This window comes from Triturus cristatus, chromosome 5_1 (genome assembly GCF_964204655.1).
Source record: "Triturus cristatus chromosome 5_1, aTriCri1.1, whole genome shotgun sequence".
In the NCBI taxonomy this organism is placed as follows: Eukaryota; Metazoa; Chordata; class Amphibia; order Caudata; family Salamandridae; genus Triturus; species Triturus cristatus.
Window position 1 is genome coordinate 803554575 of NC_140587.1, and position 16268 is coordinate 803570842.

Consider the following 16268-nt stretch of genomic DNA (forward strand, 5'->3'; position numbering starts at 1 on the left):
TTTAAGTTTCCCCAAAGTTTCATCGTTTATAAGATGTAGACCTAGTATGTTTTGCTACTTATCATTATAAATTGAGGGCCATACTAACCATGTATGAGGATGCTGGTTCTTATTCTTTGTTTACTGTATGGCCGCAAATAAGCAGAGTGTATCTGAAAGAAACACGTTAGTTAGATTCCTCACCTTAGAATATCCCCAGGCGTCAGACTGGATCCGGAAGATTTTTCGTCAGCAATACCCCTTGCGCGTCGCTAGGCGTCGTCTGCGGCTCCGCGTCCGTCGTCGGCGTCGTGCGCCGGGATGACGTCGTCGGAGTACTTAGACGCCGCCCTCGCGCGCTGACGTCAGTTCTTCTTTTTTCCGCGCCAGTAAGCGCAGATCCGGGAGAGCTACCCCTTTTAGTCTTTTTTGACTAAATCTTTTTGATCATTTTTGATCCTTGTCTGTCGACATCTGGTGCCGGTAGGATGCCTGGGTTCAAGGCTTGCGAAGATTGTCATCGACTGATGTCGGTGACCGATCACCACCGCCGGTGCCTCTACTGCTTAGGCCTCGACCACGACGCGGAGTCGTGCAACGACTGTCAGGCCCTGACTTCGAAGGCTAGGCGGGAGCGGTCCCGCAAGCTTCTCGAGCTTCGCCACTCGGCTCCGCGTCGTGCGCGATCCCGGTCCAGGAGGAGGTCCACGGATCGCTCGCGGAGCCCTAGCCGACGCCACCATCGATCGTCGGGCTCCAAGTCGTCGGGTAAGTCCAAACACTCTAAGAAGTCCAAGCGGCGACATCGCTCTTCGGACTCCCCTCGCCGGTCACGCGACTCGGCCGAGGGTCCAAGTGGTTCCACCCCCGCGGCTCCGGCGGAGCCGCAGGCGCCGCGTCCGCCCCCATACCTTCCGGTCCCTGGGGCTGACGCGGCGCCGGCGGAGATCAGTGCCTTCCTCTCGGCCATGAGGAGCCTGGCCCCGCCGTCGACGCCCGCTGGCGCGCCTTCGGGCCCCGCGGACTCGACTGGGCGACCTCGCGTGCCGGCGGCTCCGGCCCCGGCGCCGTCGACGACTCCGGTCTCGACGCCGCAGGTCCCCGCGGGGCCCTTGCCTGGGCCCCAGTCGACGCCGGTTGACCTTGTCACTCCTCCACCGGCGCCGACGCCTGAACCACCGACGCCGTCACCGGCGCCACCGACGCCTGTGACGCCGACGCCCCGGTTTAGCCCTCATCCGGACCCGACGCCGGCACGGCGTCCGCCGACGCCGCATCCGACGCCGCTTGAGACCTACCATCTCTACAGTCCGGTTCCGATCATTCCTCCTGTTTATCAGGAATCGGAAGAAGGGGGCGACTGGGAGGGGTTCGAGGACCCTCTGGCTGTTCAGTCACAGCTTTCTCAGGACTGGGCAGATGAACTGGGGGAGGCCAGCGGGCTGGACACCTCGCCAGACGCTGGATTCACTTCTCCTCCGACCGTGGCTTCGGAGGAGGGTGCAGCATTTTCTGTGGTGCTGCGCAAGGCGGCTGAGGCCCTTGGGCTCGAGTTGCCTGCCGTGGCTGTGAGGACCAACATCCTCACTGAGGTGCTTCAAACCTCAGCAAGCTCCACTGAGCCTCTGCTGCCGTTCAACGAGGCCCTCACTGACGTTCTGCAGGGCACCTGGTCCAAGCCCTCCACAGTTCCTCCTGTGGATAGGAACGTTGCCAGGCGCCACCGCCCGGCTCCGGGCGACCCCAGTTTCCTGTCCCAACACCCCACCCCCGAGAGTCTGGTTATCCAGGCCTCTACTTCCCAATCCTCCTTCCCGACCGCTCCGCCGGACCGGGATTCCAAGAGACTCGAGCAGTTTGGCAAGAAACTGTTCTCGTCCCTTAGTTTGGGCCTGCGGTCCTTAAATACCGCCTGTCTCTTGGACCGTTATTCCCATTCCCTGTGGGATACGGTGGAGGACGTGCTGCCCCTGTGTCCGGAGGAGGTCCGGACGCGTCTTACCCAGGCTTTGGCCGATGGGAGGGATGCAGCACGGCACGCCATACGATGTGGGCTTGACACCACGGACTCGCTAGGTCGGGCGATTTCCACCACGGTGGCGCTCCGCCGCCACGCCTGGATGCGGTCCACGTCATTTTCCGGGGATGTCCAGAACACCCTCATGGACATGCCCTTTGATGGCACTCGCCTGTTTGGTGAGAAGGCGGACAGTGCGCTGAACCGCTTTAAGGACTCCCGGGCTACGGCCAAGTCCTTGGGCCTCTCGGCTCCGCGGGCGCACACCTCCGCTTTTCGCCCCTTTCGTGGCCAAGGAAGGGGCGCCTCCTCACGTCCGCAAAGCCACCAGCCGCAGAACCAACCTGCGCGCGGTCGCGGACGTGGCTTCCGCCGTGGCGGAAATGGAGGCCGACGTGGTCAGCCCACATCCACCCCGGCAGCATCCGCCTCAAAGCCTTCCTAGTCCGAGCTTTCAGGCCCATACCACGCCAGTGGGCGGCAGAGTTCGCCATCACCTGCTCCACTGGCGGTCCATAACATCGGACAGGTGGGTGCTGCAAATCGTCCGAAGGGGCTACTCCCTCCCCTTCGAGACGACCCCTCCAGCCATGCCACCGCAGCACCACCGTATCTCGGGGGATCATTTGGATCTTCTCCGCGAGGAAGTTTCGGCTCTCTTGGTCAAGGGGGCCGTCGAGCGCGTTCCGAGTCCAGAAGTAGGTCGTGGTTGTTATTCCCACTACTTTCTGGTTCCCAAGAAGGGCAAGGGGGGCCTGCGCCCTATCTTGGACCTCCGGAACGTCAATGCCTTCCTCCGAAAGGAAAGGTTCAAGATGCTAACGTTGGCTCAGGTTTTAGCTGCCCTAGACCCTGGAGACTGGATGGTAGCGTTGGACTTGCAGGACGCATATTTCCATATCCCCGTCCTGCCGGCCCACCGGCGTTACCTGCGGTTCACGGTGGGCCAAGAGCACTTTCAGTTTACCGTGCTCCCCTTCGGCCTCACCAGTGCCCCTCGGGTGTTCACGAAAGTGATGGCGGTGGTCGCAGCTCATCTGCGCAGATCAGGGGTCCCAGTCTTCCCCTATCTCGACGACTGGTTGTTGAAGGCGGGCTCGCCCCAGGCAGTCGTCTCCCACCTCCAGACTACGGCGGATCTCCTGCATTTGCTGGGGTTTTCCATCAACGTGCCGAAGTCACACCTGAGTCCCTCTCAGAAGCTCCTCTTCATCGGAGCGGTTCTCGATTCGGCGCAGTTCCGGGTCCATCCACCGGAACAGCGGGTCCGGGATATACAGGCCCTGATTCCCATCTTTCGGCCTCTATCCCGGGTTTCGGTCAGGCTAGTGTTGCGGCTTCTGGGGCTGATGGCCTCCTGCATCCTACTAGTGCATCACGCCAGGCGGCGCATGCGGGCTCTGCAGTGGGACCTGAAGTTTCAGTGGGCCCAGCATCACGGCAACCTGTCCGACCATGTCTTGATCTCGGAGGGTACTGCACAGCAGTTGCAGTGGTGGCTCACGGACCGCGAGTGGGTCAAGGGCAAGAGCCTCTCCCTTCCCCAACCGGAGCATGTCGTAGTGACGGATGCGTCCCTCCTGGGATGGGGTGGCCATATGGGAGAGGCGGAGATCAGAGGCCTCTGGTCTCCGGCGGAGTCTCGTCTCCACATCAACCTGTTGGAGTTGAGAGCGATCCGGCTTGCACTGAAAGCCTTCCTTCCCTCTGTCAGGGGAAGTGTCGTGCAGGTGTTCACGGACAACACCACCGCCATGTGGTACTGCAACAAACAGGGCGGGGTGGGGTCGTGGACCCTTTGTCAGGAGGCTCTGCGCCTCTGGACATGGCTGGAACACCAGGGCGTCACCCTGGTGGTTCAACATCTGGCGGGCTCTCTGAACGCCAGAGCAGACGAACTCAGCCGCCGGTGCATGATGGATCACGAATGGCGTCTGAACTCCGAAGTGGTGCAAGGCCTCTTTCAGCAGTGGGGAGAGCCTTGGTTAGATCTATTCGCCACCGAAGAGAACGCGCAATGTCAGCAGTTCTGCGCGTTGGAATTTCCAAGGCGGCACTCGCTCGGCGACGCTTTTCGTCACGAGTGGAGTTGCGGTCTGTTGTACGCCTTTCCGCCTATACCACTTCTGCCCAGAGTGCTGAAGAAGATCAGGCGCGACCGGGCCCAAGTCATCTTGGTGGCTCCGGATTGGGCACGAAGATACTGGTATCCCGAGCTACTCAGTCTGTTGACCGATCCCCCGATACGTCTGCCCCTTCGGGAGGATCTTCTGTCGCAGCAGCAGGGGACGGTCCTCCACCCGAACCTGTCCAGCCTCCACCTCCATGCGTGGAGATTGAGCGGCGGCAGTTGATGCCATTTGACTTGCCTCTTGAAGTCTGTGATATCATTCTGGCAGCCAGGCGTCCCTCCACAAAGTCGGTATACGCCTGCCGGTGGAACAAATTTGTGGCATGGTGCACAGCAAAGGCTGTGGATCCCCTTTCCGCCCCTCTTTCTGAGGTTCTCCTCTTCCTTCTTTCTCTGGCCCGGCAGGGCTCTGCCCTGGGCACCCTGAAAGGTTATCTTGCTGCCATCTCCGCCTTCTTGCGGCTTCCTGATCAGCCTTCTCTTTTCAAGTCCCCTGTGGTTACACGCTTTCTCAAAGGCATTACACACACGTTCCCTCCTGTCCCTTTTGTAATGCCTCAGTGGGACTTGAATCTGGTATTGACATTCCTGATGTGCGCTCCCTTCGAGCCTCTTCACAATTGCCCTCTTCGTCTTCTAACTCTAAAGACTGCTTTTCTGGTAGCCATCACCTCGGCTAGACGGGTGAGTGAGCTCCAGGCTTTATCTTCAAAGCCTCCTTTTCTGTCTGTTCATCCGGACAAGGTTGTCCTTCGGCCTCGTCCCTCCTTTCTTCCTAAAGTGGTGACTCCATTTCACCTTGGGCAGTCTGTCACCTTGCCCACCTTCTTTCCGCCTCCGCATCCTTCCAAAGAGGAAGAGAGGCTCCACCGTCTGGACCCAAAACGTGCGCTCTCCTTTTATCTGGACCGCACAAAACAGTTCCGGGTGGACGACCAGCTTTTTGTTGGGTACGTGGGCGCTAAGAAGGGGAAAGCTGTGCACAAACGAACCATCTCTCGGTGGGTCGTTTTGTGTATAAAAATCTGCTATTCCTTGGCTAAAAAGGACCCTCCTGTTGGGCTGCGCGCCCATTCTACTCGGGCCACGGCGGCTACTACTGCCTTGGGACGGGGAGTCCCTTTGCAGGACATCTGTCAGGCGGCGACGTGGGCTTCGCTACACACGTTTGCCAGGCATTATTGCCTTGACAGCCAAGTCCGGAGGGATGGCTTCTTTGGCCGTTCTGTCCTCCAGGACTTTCTGGTGTGATCTTGGTTCGCAGACCCACCACCGGGGATGGTATTGCTTGGGTATCTATTCTAAGGTGAGGAATCTAACTAACGTGTTTCTTTCAGATGAACAAGTTACTATCCTTCGGTAACGATGTATCTGTAAGAAACATTAGTTAGTTAGATTCCTCACCGACCCTCCCATCCTCCCCGTTCTGCGAACTGACATCTAGGGTTAAGGTTGTCCTTTCAGGCCCCTAGATTTTATTTTTGGCACCAGTGTCGGTCTTTGCATGGCTCTGCGTTCCTGGCGCGGAAGGCTATGTACAAGAACTGACGTCAGCGCGCGAGGGCGGCGTCTAAGTACTCCGACGACGTCATCCCGGCGCACGACGCCGACGACGGACGCGGAGCCGCAGACGACGCCTAGCGACGCGCAAGGGGTATTGCTGACGAAAAATCTTCCGGATCCAGTCTGACGCCTGGGGATATTCTAAGGTGAGGAATCTAACTAACTAATGTTTCTTACAGATACATCGTTACCGAAGGTTAGTAACTTGTTCTTCAAGTGGCTGACGAAGGCTTATATCTGTGTTCTGGGAGTAGATGATCTGTTGTCCGCTAGTATCTAAAAAAAAACATCCTTGGACCTCTATCCCAGGCATCCTTCAGACATTGATAATTTGGAGCCTGTGGTAGCAACCTCATGATCTGCCTGTTGTCCCTAAGGTAGCCTCTTATCACATGTGGAAATGAGACTTTTTCTGAAAGTGAGAAACAGAAAAAAATACAGCACAAGTCAATTCACAGATCTCTTGACTAATTGGTTTTATCGCTGTACTTTGCGATTGTGATAATGATTGATATTACTAAACGACAAGTTCCTCCCCTCTAGTGATGGGGCCTAGGCACAGACTGAATCCATAAGGTTTACTCAGCTTTCAGGGACTTTCACTGGTTGGTTTCTGGTTAACAACATTTTTGTGGAACCTCCAACCGACACCTGAAGTCAGGCCCTTTTATCCCACATCCCTAAATCGGCATTCTTTTTATCCATTCTACCACAACTTTTCTGGAAGCCTTTACCTATCAAACGTTCTCTATTTCATTTTTTTGAGCTCTCCCTTAAATTATTCTATAGGGGTTGCATGTGGTACTTGAGGCTCAGTCAAAACACCTTCACGCAGAGCATTTTGGGAGCAACTGCCAAGGTTTTTGACTCCGGTCCAGAAGCAGCTCAAGGGGAGCCATTCTTATTTTCTTGGCCTAGGTTTCACACCGACGTCACTGCAAATAAAACAACTAACTTTTTCTAAGTCAATTTTCTTCATTGAAGTCTTGGAAGAAGCACTGTCACTCTCCACCAAAAAGTAATGCAGAGTGTCAGCATTAGATTTATTAAAGGAGGTGTTGGAAATCTCAGGAAAGCTCAGCATTTCCTTTAAACCTCCTTCATTATGCAGACCCAGGTGAAAGACCGCTGGCCTAGCTGTAATGTACATTGCTATAGGCTTGGGCCAATCTAGTCCCTTAGACCCTCTCTGAGCTTCATCAGACAATATCCTTGAGCCTCCATTTCGTTTGGCACCAGAGTTGTTACTGCTGCTCTCTTTGAAGCTGGTTCAATCTTCTACATGTCCAACTTCTTCAGCCAGCTCTGGGTGTTTCTGGGCTCTGAGGACTGTATAGGACACAGGACATGTTTTTTGTGATACTGGGTCCTGCTTCAGCTCCAGCCCCCCCCAATCTAATCCATAACTTGGCAAAGAAAAGAGCAGAGGATTTCGATTATGATGAGGAGTCCAGAGCCATGACTGCTCCTTGGTCAATATTTGCAAGAAAGGAGCTCTAAGACACTGTGGTTCCCTAAGTCTTACAATGTGCAGTGAGGAAGGTGATGACTCAGGAGCACACAACTTACTTGTGCCCTTCGAAATGTGACAGTGGATTATTGATTTCTCCTCAACATACCAGCTGGATGTTTACTTTGCCCAAATGTGATCGTATTAAGGGCTACTTGCCTACTTCAAAGGAATAACATTCCCATGTGAGTGTGAAAAGACTAGTAGCTTTTTCATTGTAATTTTGGCTCAGTCTGAGTAGTCACTGGAAATATTTTTATATTTTAACAGGGCCCAAATAAACACATGTTATCTGATAGAGACTGGTAGCTGCAGATTCCTTACCTTAGAATTATCCCCATTCGTCAGACTGAATTCGGAACATTTTTGTGAGCAGTACCACTGTGCGCCAGTAGGTGACATCATTTGGCTCCGCATGGCGTCGTTTGTGGCGAATGTTATGTGCATGGTGCCTAAGAGTAAGAAGTCAAAAAGGTTTTTAACTTTGCCCCGTCCGTCAAAGTAATCCGACGAGATGAGGGAGCATCATCATTCAAGGCATGGCTCCACTAATGAGCCTGCACTTGGGCCAGCTCTACGCCTCCTCGAGTTTACGGGAACAATCTCCGCCCAGCTTCGAGTTCTATGAGGCCAAACTCCTATTTAGGCAACCCATTCCTGTTGACGTGTCTTCAGGCCCCGCCGGTTCGGGAGGGGCCACTACTGGTTCTCCGCCGGAGGTTCTGCTCCCAGCTCCAGTGGGGCCCCTTGAATCCTCAGATGGATCCAGACTAGCACTGGTGGTACCACCTCAACTTTTCCCAGCGTTGGTCCCAATGCTAATACTCCTGTCACGGTCCCCATTGTTATCCCCTACTCTGACACGGAACTGGAGGGGTGCTTGTGCAGTTGTTCACTGACAACACCACCGCCATGTCGTACTGCAACAAACAGAGCAGGTGGGGCTGAATACCCTTTGTTAAGAGGCCCTGCGTCTCTGGACATGGCTGGAACATCAGGTCATATACCTGGTGGTTCGAAACGTGGCTGGCTCTCTAAACGCCGGGGCTGATGAACTCAGCCGAAGGTGCTTAGCGGATCGCAAAGGGCATCTCAATCGGGCGGTAGAGCAAGGTTTCTTTCAGCTGTTGGGAGAGCCTTGGTTAGATCTGTTCAGCGCCGCTGAGAACGCACAATGTTAGCACTTCCTTACGCTATAGATTCCAAGACGGCTCTCACTCTCAAGTGGATCTCAGGCCTTCTGTACGCCTTTCTGCTCATACCACTCCTACCCAGAGTTCTCACGAAGATCAATAATGACATCCTTGTGGCTCCTGACTGAGCTTGGAGAGTTTGGTATCCAGAGCTGCTATCCATCCTCCGATCAGGCTGCCTCTTCGGGAGGCTCTCCTGTTGCAGCAGCAGGGGAGGGTTCTCTGTAGGAGGCTGGCTCAGTATATAGTGTACACCTATGGTGAGAACTGTGCACTGAATCCAGGCAACCCTTAGTGTAGAAAAGTAGGATCTGCTTTCATGGTTACCTCCACTTGGTGTCAGTATGTTTATGACCTAGTCTGACTGGGATCCTATTAACCAGGACCCCAGTCACTGTGCTTTCTCCCTAAATTGACCATTATAAGTACTTTTGTACATCCACAATTGGTGTACCCTTGTACGTCCCTAGTATATGGTACTAAGGAACCCAGGGCATAGGTACACCAGGGGGTCTCCCATGGGATGCAGCATGTATTGTGCCACCCATGAGAGTCCACTTAGACTGTGACTAGCTGTGTGAGTTGGTGGAATGATCGGAGCCGGGCGGAAGATGAACCTGTCATCCATCGGCATTGGAAGCGGCGCCGCTCCGACGCGGGGCCCGGACCGGGACTAAACCGGGGAACGGCGTCATCCGAAGGCAGCACCGGGGACGGCACCGGAGGGGTCGGCGCCGGCGGAGGGGTCGTAAGGGCGACTGGGATCCAGGCCTGGACCACGCGGGGGCCTGCGGCGTCGGGACTGGAGTCGACGACGGCGCTGGGGTCGGAGCCGCCGGCTCGCTAGGCCTCCCAGTCGAGCCTGTCGGGCCAGCAGGCGTCGACGGCAGAGCCAAGCTCCTCATGGCCACGAGGAAGTGTCTCTGATGTCCGCCGGAGTCGCGTCAGACCCAGGGACCGGAGGGTATGGGGTCGGACGCGACTCCTGCGGCTTCGACGGAGCTGCGCGGGTGGTGCCACCCGAACCCACAGCCGAGTCACGCGACCGGCTAGGGGAGCCAGAAGAGTGATGTTGTCTCTTTGACTTCTTGCTGTGCTTCGACTTACCGGAATGCGAAGACTTCGACCCCGACGAGCGGTGATGGCTGCGGCTCCGCGACCGGTCCCTCGACCTCCTCCTCGACCGGGACCTTGAGCGGCGCGGAGCCGACTGCCGGATCTCGAGCAGCTTGCGGGACCGCTTCCGCCTAGCCTTCGAGGTCAAGGCCCGGCAGTCGAGGCACGACTCTGCATCGTGGTTGGCCCCAAGGCAATAGAGACACCGGCGGTGGTGGTCCGTGACCGACATCAGTCGGTGACAGGCGTCACAAGGTTTGAATCCAGGCATCCCTACCGGCACCAGAGTCGAGGTCGACTGGAAATAGAACCAAAGGAGTTCAAAAAAGTTTAGTCAAAAAGTGACTAAAGGGGTATGCTCTTCCCGGATCGGCGCTTACTGGTGCGGAAAAAAGAACGACGGATGTCAGCGCGCTAGGGCGGCGTCTAAGTACTCCAACGACGTCATCCCGGCGATGCCAGACGCGGAGCCGCAGACGACGCCTAGCGACGCGCAAGGGTATTGCTGACGAAAAATCTTTCCGGGTCCAGCCTGACGCCTGGGGATATTCTAAGGTGAGGAATCTAACTAACGTGTTTCTTTCAGATTCATCTACCGCCCGGCTCCGACCTTTCCACCTGTATACCAGGAGTCGGATGATGGAGACGACTGGGAGGGGTCTGAGGACCCTCTGGCACGGCAGTGCCAGTTATCTCATGACTGGACAGACAGTGGTCTTGATACCTCCCCTGACACTGGTTTCATCTCTCCTCCATCCGTGGCTACAGAGGAGGGTGCTACGTATTCTGTGGTGCTGCGCAAGGTGGCCGAAGCCCTCGGGCTGGAGCTGCCTGCTGTGGCCGTGAGGAATAATCTCCTCACTGAAGTGCTTCAACCGGCGACAAGCTCCTCGGAGCCTCTGCTGCAGTTCAATGAAGCACTGACCGACGTTCTGATGGGCACCTGGTCCAAGCCCTTCACAGTTCCTCCTGTGGACCGAACGTGGCCCGGCGCCACCACCCTGCACCGGGCGACCCCAGTTTTCTGTCGGTGCACCCCACACCCGAGAGCCTGGTTATCCAGGCCTCTACCTCCCAGACCTCCTTCCCGTCCGCTCCCCTGGATCGGGAATCCAAAAGGTTGGAACAGTTTGGGAAGAAACTGTTCACCTCCCTTAGTTTGGGGTTGCGGTCTATCAACACCGCATGCCTTTTGGACCGTTACTCCCACTCCCTGTGGGATACGGTGGAGGACGTGCTGCCCCAGTGTCCGGAGGAGGCCCGGACGCGGCTCGCCCAGGCTCTTGCAGTGGGGCGGGATGCGGCACGGTATTCAATCCGATGTGGACTGGACACAACAGACTCGCTAGGCAGGGCAATTGCGACCACGGTGGCGATTCGTTGCCACGCCTGGCTGAGGTCTACGAGTTTCTCCGGGGATGTCCAGAGCACTCTCATGGACATGCCCTTCGATGGCCATCGCCTTTTTGGCGACCAAGCAGATAGTGCGCTGGAGCGCTTTAAGGACTCCAGGGCTACTGCCAAGTCCTTGGGCCTCTCGGCCCCACGCCCGCAAACTTTCCCTTTCGTGGCCAAGGAAGGGGTGCCCTCTCACGTCCGTCTAGCCGCAGAACCAGCCCCAACACGGTCGCGGACGTGGATTCCGCCGAAGCGGAGCAGGGGGACAACAAGCCGGTCCGTCCACATCTACCCCAGCAGCATCCGCCTCAAAGCCCTCCTAGTCCGAGCTTTCAGGCCCATTCCACGCCAGTGGGAGGCAGAGTTCACCATCACCTGCTCCACTGATGTACCATCACATCGAACAGGTGGGTGCTGCAAATCATCCGAAGGGGCTACTCCCTCCTCTTCGAGGCGACCCCTCCAGCCATGCCACCGCAGTGCCACCAAATTTCAAGGGATCACTTGCAACTTCTGCAGGAGAAAGTTACGGCCCTCTTGGTCAAGGGGGCCATCGAGCGCGTTCCTGGTCCGGAAGTAGGTCGTGGTTGTTATTCCCACTACTTTCTGGTTCCCAAGAAGGGCAAAGGGGTCCTACGCCCTATCTTGGACCTCAGGAGCGTCAACGCCTTCCTCCGGAAGGAGAGGTTCGAGATGCTCACCTTAGCTCAGGTTCTGGCTGCCCTAGACCCTGGAGACTGGATAGTAGCGTTGGACTTGCAGGACGCTTATTTCCACATCCCCGTCATGCCGGCCCACCGGCGTTACCTTGGGTTCACGGTAGGCCACGAGCACTTTCAGTTTACCGTGCTTCCCTTCGGCCTCACCAGTGCCCCTCGGGTGTTCACAAAAGTGATGGCGGTGGTCGCAGCTCACCTGCGCCGATTAGGGGTTCCAGTCTTCCCCTATCTCGACGACTGGCTGTTGAAGGCGGGCTCGCCCCAGGCAGTCGTCTCCCACCTCCAGACTACGGCCGACCTCCTGCATTTGCTGGGGTTCTCCATCAACGTGCCGAAGTCGCATCCGAGTCCCTCCCAGAAGCTCCTTTTCATCGGAGCGGTTCTGGACTCAGCGCAGTTCCGGGTCTATCCTCCGGAACAGCGGGTTCGGGATATTCAGGCCCTGATTGCCATCATCTGAAAGAAACACGTTAGTTAGATTCCTCACCTCAGAATATCCCCAGGCGTCAGACTGGATCCGGAAGATTTTTCGTCAGCAATACCCCTTGCGCGTCGCTAGGCGTCGTCTGCGGCTCCGCGTCCGTCGTCGGCGTCGTGCGCCGGAATGACGTCGTCGGAGTACTTAGACGCCGCCCTCGCGCGCTGACGTCAGTTCTTCTTTTTTCCGCGCCAGTAAGCGCAGATCCGGGAGAGCTACCCCTTTTAGTCTTTTTTGACTAAATCTTTTTTGATCACTTTTGATCCTTGTCTGTCGACATCTGGTGCCGGTAGGATGCCTGGGTTCAAGGCTTGCGAGGATTGCCATCGACTGATGTCGGTGACCGATCACCACCGCCGGTGCCTCTACTGTTTGGGCCCCGACCACGACGCGGAGTCGTGCTCCGATTGCCAGGCCCTGACTTCGAAGGCTCGGCGGAAGCGGTCCCGCAAGCTTCTCGAGCTTCGCCACTCGGCTCCGCGTCGTGCGCGATCCCGGTCCAGGAGGAGGTCCAAGGATCGCTCGCGGAGCCCTAGCCGACGCCACCATCGATCGTCGGGCTCCAAGTCGTCGGGTAAGTCCAAACGCTCTAAGAAGTCCAAGAGGCGACATCGCTCTTCGGACTCCCCTCGCCGGTCGCGCGACTCGGCCGAGGGTCCGGGTGGTTCCACCCCCGCGGCTCCGGCGGAGCCGCAGGCGCCGCGCCCGTCCCCATACCCTCCGGTCCCTGGGACTAACGCGACGCCGGCGGAGTTCAGTGCCTTCCTCTCGGCCATGAGGAGCCTGGCCCCACCGTCGACGCCCGCTGGCGCGCCTTCGGGCCCCGCGGACTTGACTGGGCGACCTTGCCTGCCGGCGGCTTCGGCCCCGGCGCCGTCGACGACTCCGGTCTCGACGCCGCAGGTCCCCGCGGGGCCCATGCCTGGGCCCCCGCCGACGCCGGTTGACCTAACTACTCCTCCACCGGCGCCGGCGAATGAACCACCGACGCCGCCACCGGTGCCGCCGGCGCAGACGCCTACACCTCCGCCGCCGACGCCTTCGGTGCCGACTCCGGACGGCGTCCAACCCCAGTTTAGCCCTATTCCGGACCCGGCGCCGCAACGGCGTCGACCGACGCCGCGTCCGGCGCCGCTTGAGACCTATCATCTCTACAGTCCGGCTCCGATCATTTCTCCTGTTTATCAGGAATCGGAAGACGGGGGCGACTGGGAGGGGTTCGAGGACCCTATGGCTGTTCAGTCGCAGCTTTCACAGGACTGGGCAGATGAACTGGGGGAGGCCAGTGGTCTGGATACCTCGCCAGACACTGGATTCACTTCTCCTCCGACTGTGGCTTCGGAGGAGGGTGCAGCATTTTCTGTGGTGCTGCGCAAGGCGGCCGAAGCCCTTGGGCTCGAGCTGCCTGCCGTGGCTGTGAGGACTAACATCCTCACTGAGGTGCTTCAAACCGCAGCAAGCTCCACTGAGCCTCTGCTGCCGTTCAATGAGGCCCTCACTGACGTTCTGCAGGGCACCTGGTCCAAGCCCTCCACAGTTCCTCCTGTGGATAGGAACGTTGCCAGGCGCCACCGCCCTGCTCCGGGCGACCCCAGTTTCCTGTCCCAACACCCCACCCCCGAGAGTCTGGTTATCCAGGCCTCTACCTCCCAATCCTCCTTCCCGACCGCTCCGCCGGACCGGGATTCCAAGAGACTCGAGCAGTTTGGCAAGAAACTGTTCTCGTCCCTTAGTTTGGGCCTGTGGTCTTTGAACACCGCCTGTCTCTTGGACCGTTATTCCCATTCTCTGTGGGATACGGTGGAGGACGTGCTGCCCCTGTGTCCGGAGGAGGTCCGGACACGTCTTACCCAGGCTTTGGCCGATGGGAGGGATGCAGCGCGGCACGCCATACGATGTGGGCTTGACACCACGGACTCGCTGGGTAGGGCGATTTCCACCACGGTGGCGCTCCGCCGCCACGCCTGGATGCGGTCCACGTCATTTTCCGGGGATGTCCAGAACACCCTCATGGACATGCCCTTTGATGGCACTCGCCTGTTTGGTGAGAAGGCGGACAGTGCGCTGAACCGCTTTAAGGACTCCAGGGCTACGGCCAAGTCCTTGGGCCTCTCGGCTCCGCGGGCGCACACCTCCGCTTTTCGCCCCTTTCGTGGCCAAGGAAGGGGCGCCTCCTCACGTCTGCCAAGCCACCAGCCGCAGAACCAACCTGCGCGCGGACGTGGTTTCCGCCGTGGCGGATCTGGAGGACGACGTGGTCAGCCCACATCCACCCCGGCAGCATCCGCCTCAAAGCCTTCCTAGTCCGAGCTTTCAGGCCCATTCCACGCCAGTGGGCGGCAGAGTTCGCCATCACCTGCTCCACTGGCGGTCCATTACATCGGACAGGTGGGTGCTGCAAATCGTCCGAAGGGGCTACTCCCTCCCCTTCGAGACGACCCCTCCAGCCATGCCACCGCAGCACCACCGTATCTCGGGGGATCATTTGAATCTTCTCCGCAAGGAAGTTTCGGCCCTCTTGGCCAAGGGGGCCGTCGAGCGCGTTCCGAGTCCAGAAGTAGGTCGTGGTTGTTATTCCCACTACTTTCTGGTTCCCAAGAAGGGCAAAGGGGGCCTACGCCCCATCTTGGACCTCCGGAATGTCAATGCCTTCCTCCGAAAGGAAAGGTTCAAGATGTTAACCTTGGCTCAGGTTCTAGCTGCCCTAGACCCCGGAGACTGGATGGTAGCGTTGGACTTGCAGGACGCATATTTCCATATCCCCGTCCTGCCGGCCCACCGGCGTTACCTGCGGTTCACGGTGGGCCAAGAGCATTTTCAGTTTACCATGCTCCCCTTCGGCCTCACCAGTGCCCCTCGGGTGTTCACGAAAGTGATGACGGTGGTCGCAGCTCATCTGCGCAGATCAGGGGTTCCAGTCTTCCCCTATCTCGACGACTGGTTGTTGAAGGCGGGCTCGCCCCAGGCAGTCGTCTCCCACCTCCAGACTACGGCGGATCTCCTGCATTTGCTGGGATTTTCCATCAACGTGCCGAAGTCACACCTGAGTCCCTCTCAGAAGCTCCTCTTCATCGGAGCAGTTCTCGATTTGGCGCAGTTCCGGGTCTGTCCACCGGAACAGCGGGTCCGGGATATACAGGCCCTGATTCCCATCTTTCGGCCTCTATCCTGGGTTTCGGTCAGGCTAGTGTTGCGGCTTCTGGGGCTGATGGCCTCCTGCATCCTACTAGTGCATCACGCCAGGCGGCGCATGCGGGCTCTGCAGTGGGACCTGAAGTTTCAATGGGCCCAGCATCACGGCAACCTGTCCGACCATGTCTTGATCTCGGAAGGCACTGCACAACAGTTGCAGTGGTGGCTCACGGACCGTGATTGGGTCATGGGCAGGAGCCTCTCCCTTCCCCAACCGGAGCATGTCGTAGTGACGGATGCGTCCCTCCTGGGCTGGGGTGGCCATATGGGAGAGGCGGAGATCGGAGGCCTCTGGTCTCCGGCGGAGTCTCGTCTCCACATCAACCTGTTGGAGTTGAGAGCGATCCGACTTGCACTGAAAGCCTTCCTTCCCTCTGTCAGGGGCAGTGTCGTGCAGGTGTTCACGGACAACACCACCGCCATGTGGTATTGCAACAAACAGGGCGGGGTGGGGTCGTGGACCCTTTGTCAGGAGGCTCTGCGCCTCTGGACGTGGCTGGAACACCAGGGCGTCACCCTAGTGGTTCAACATCTGGCGGGCTCTCTGAACGCCAGAGCGGACGAACTCAGCCACCGGTGCATGATGGATCACGAATGGCGTCTGAACTCCGAAGTGGCGCAAGGTCTCTTTCAGCAGTGGGGAGAGCCTTGGTTTGATCTATTCGCCACCGAAGAGAACGCGCAATGTCAGCAGTTCTGCGCGTTGGAATTTCCAAGGCAGCACTCGCTCGGCGACGCTTTTCGTCACGAGTGGAGTTGCGGTCTGTTGTACGCCTTTCCGCCTATACCACTTCTGCCCAGAGTGCTGAAGAAGATCAGGCACGACCGGGTCCAAGTCATCTTGGTGGCTCCGGATTGGGCACGGAGATACTGGTATCCCGAGCTACTCAGTATGTTGACCGATCCCCCGATACGTCTGCCTATTCGGGAGGATCTTCTGTCGCAGCAGCAGGGGACGGTCCTCCACCCGAA

At 57.9% G+C, this 16268-nt stretch overlaps 1 protein-coding gene across 1 annotated transcript in view; it reads left to right on the forward strand.

Moving 5' to 3' along the window:
• SMCHD1 (structural maintenance of chromosomes flexible hinge domain containing 1) overlaps window positions 1-16268 on the forward strand; it is a 1955900-nt gene that overhangs the window by 1567133 nt on the left and 372499 nt on the right. The window lies entirely within an intron of this gene.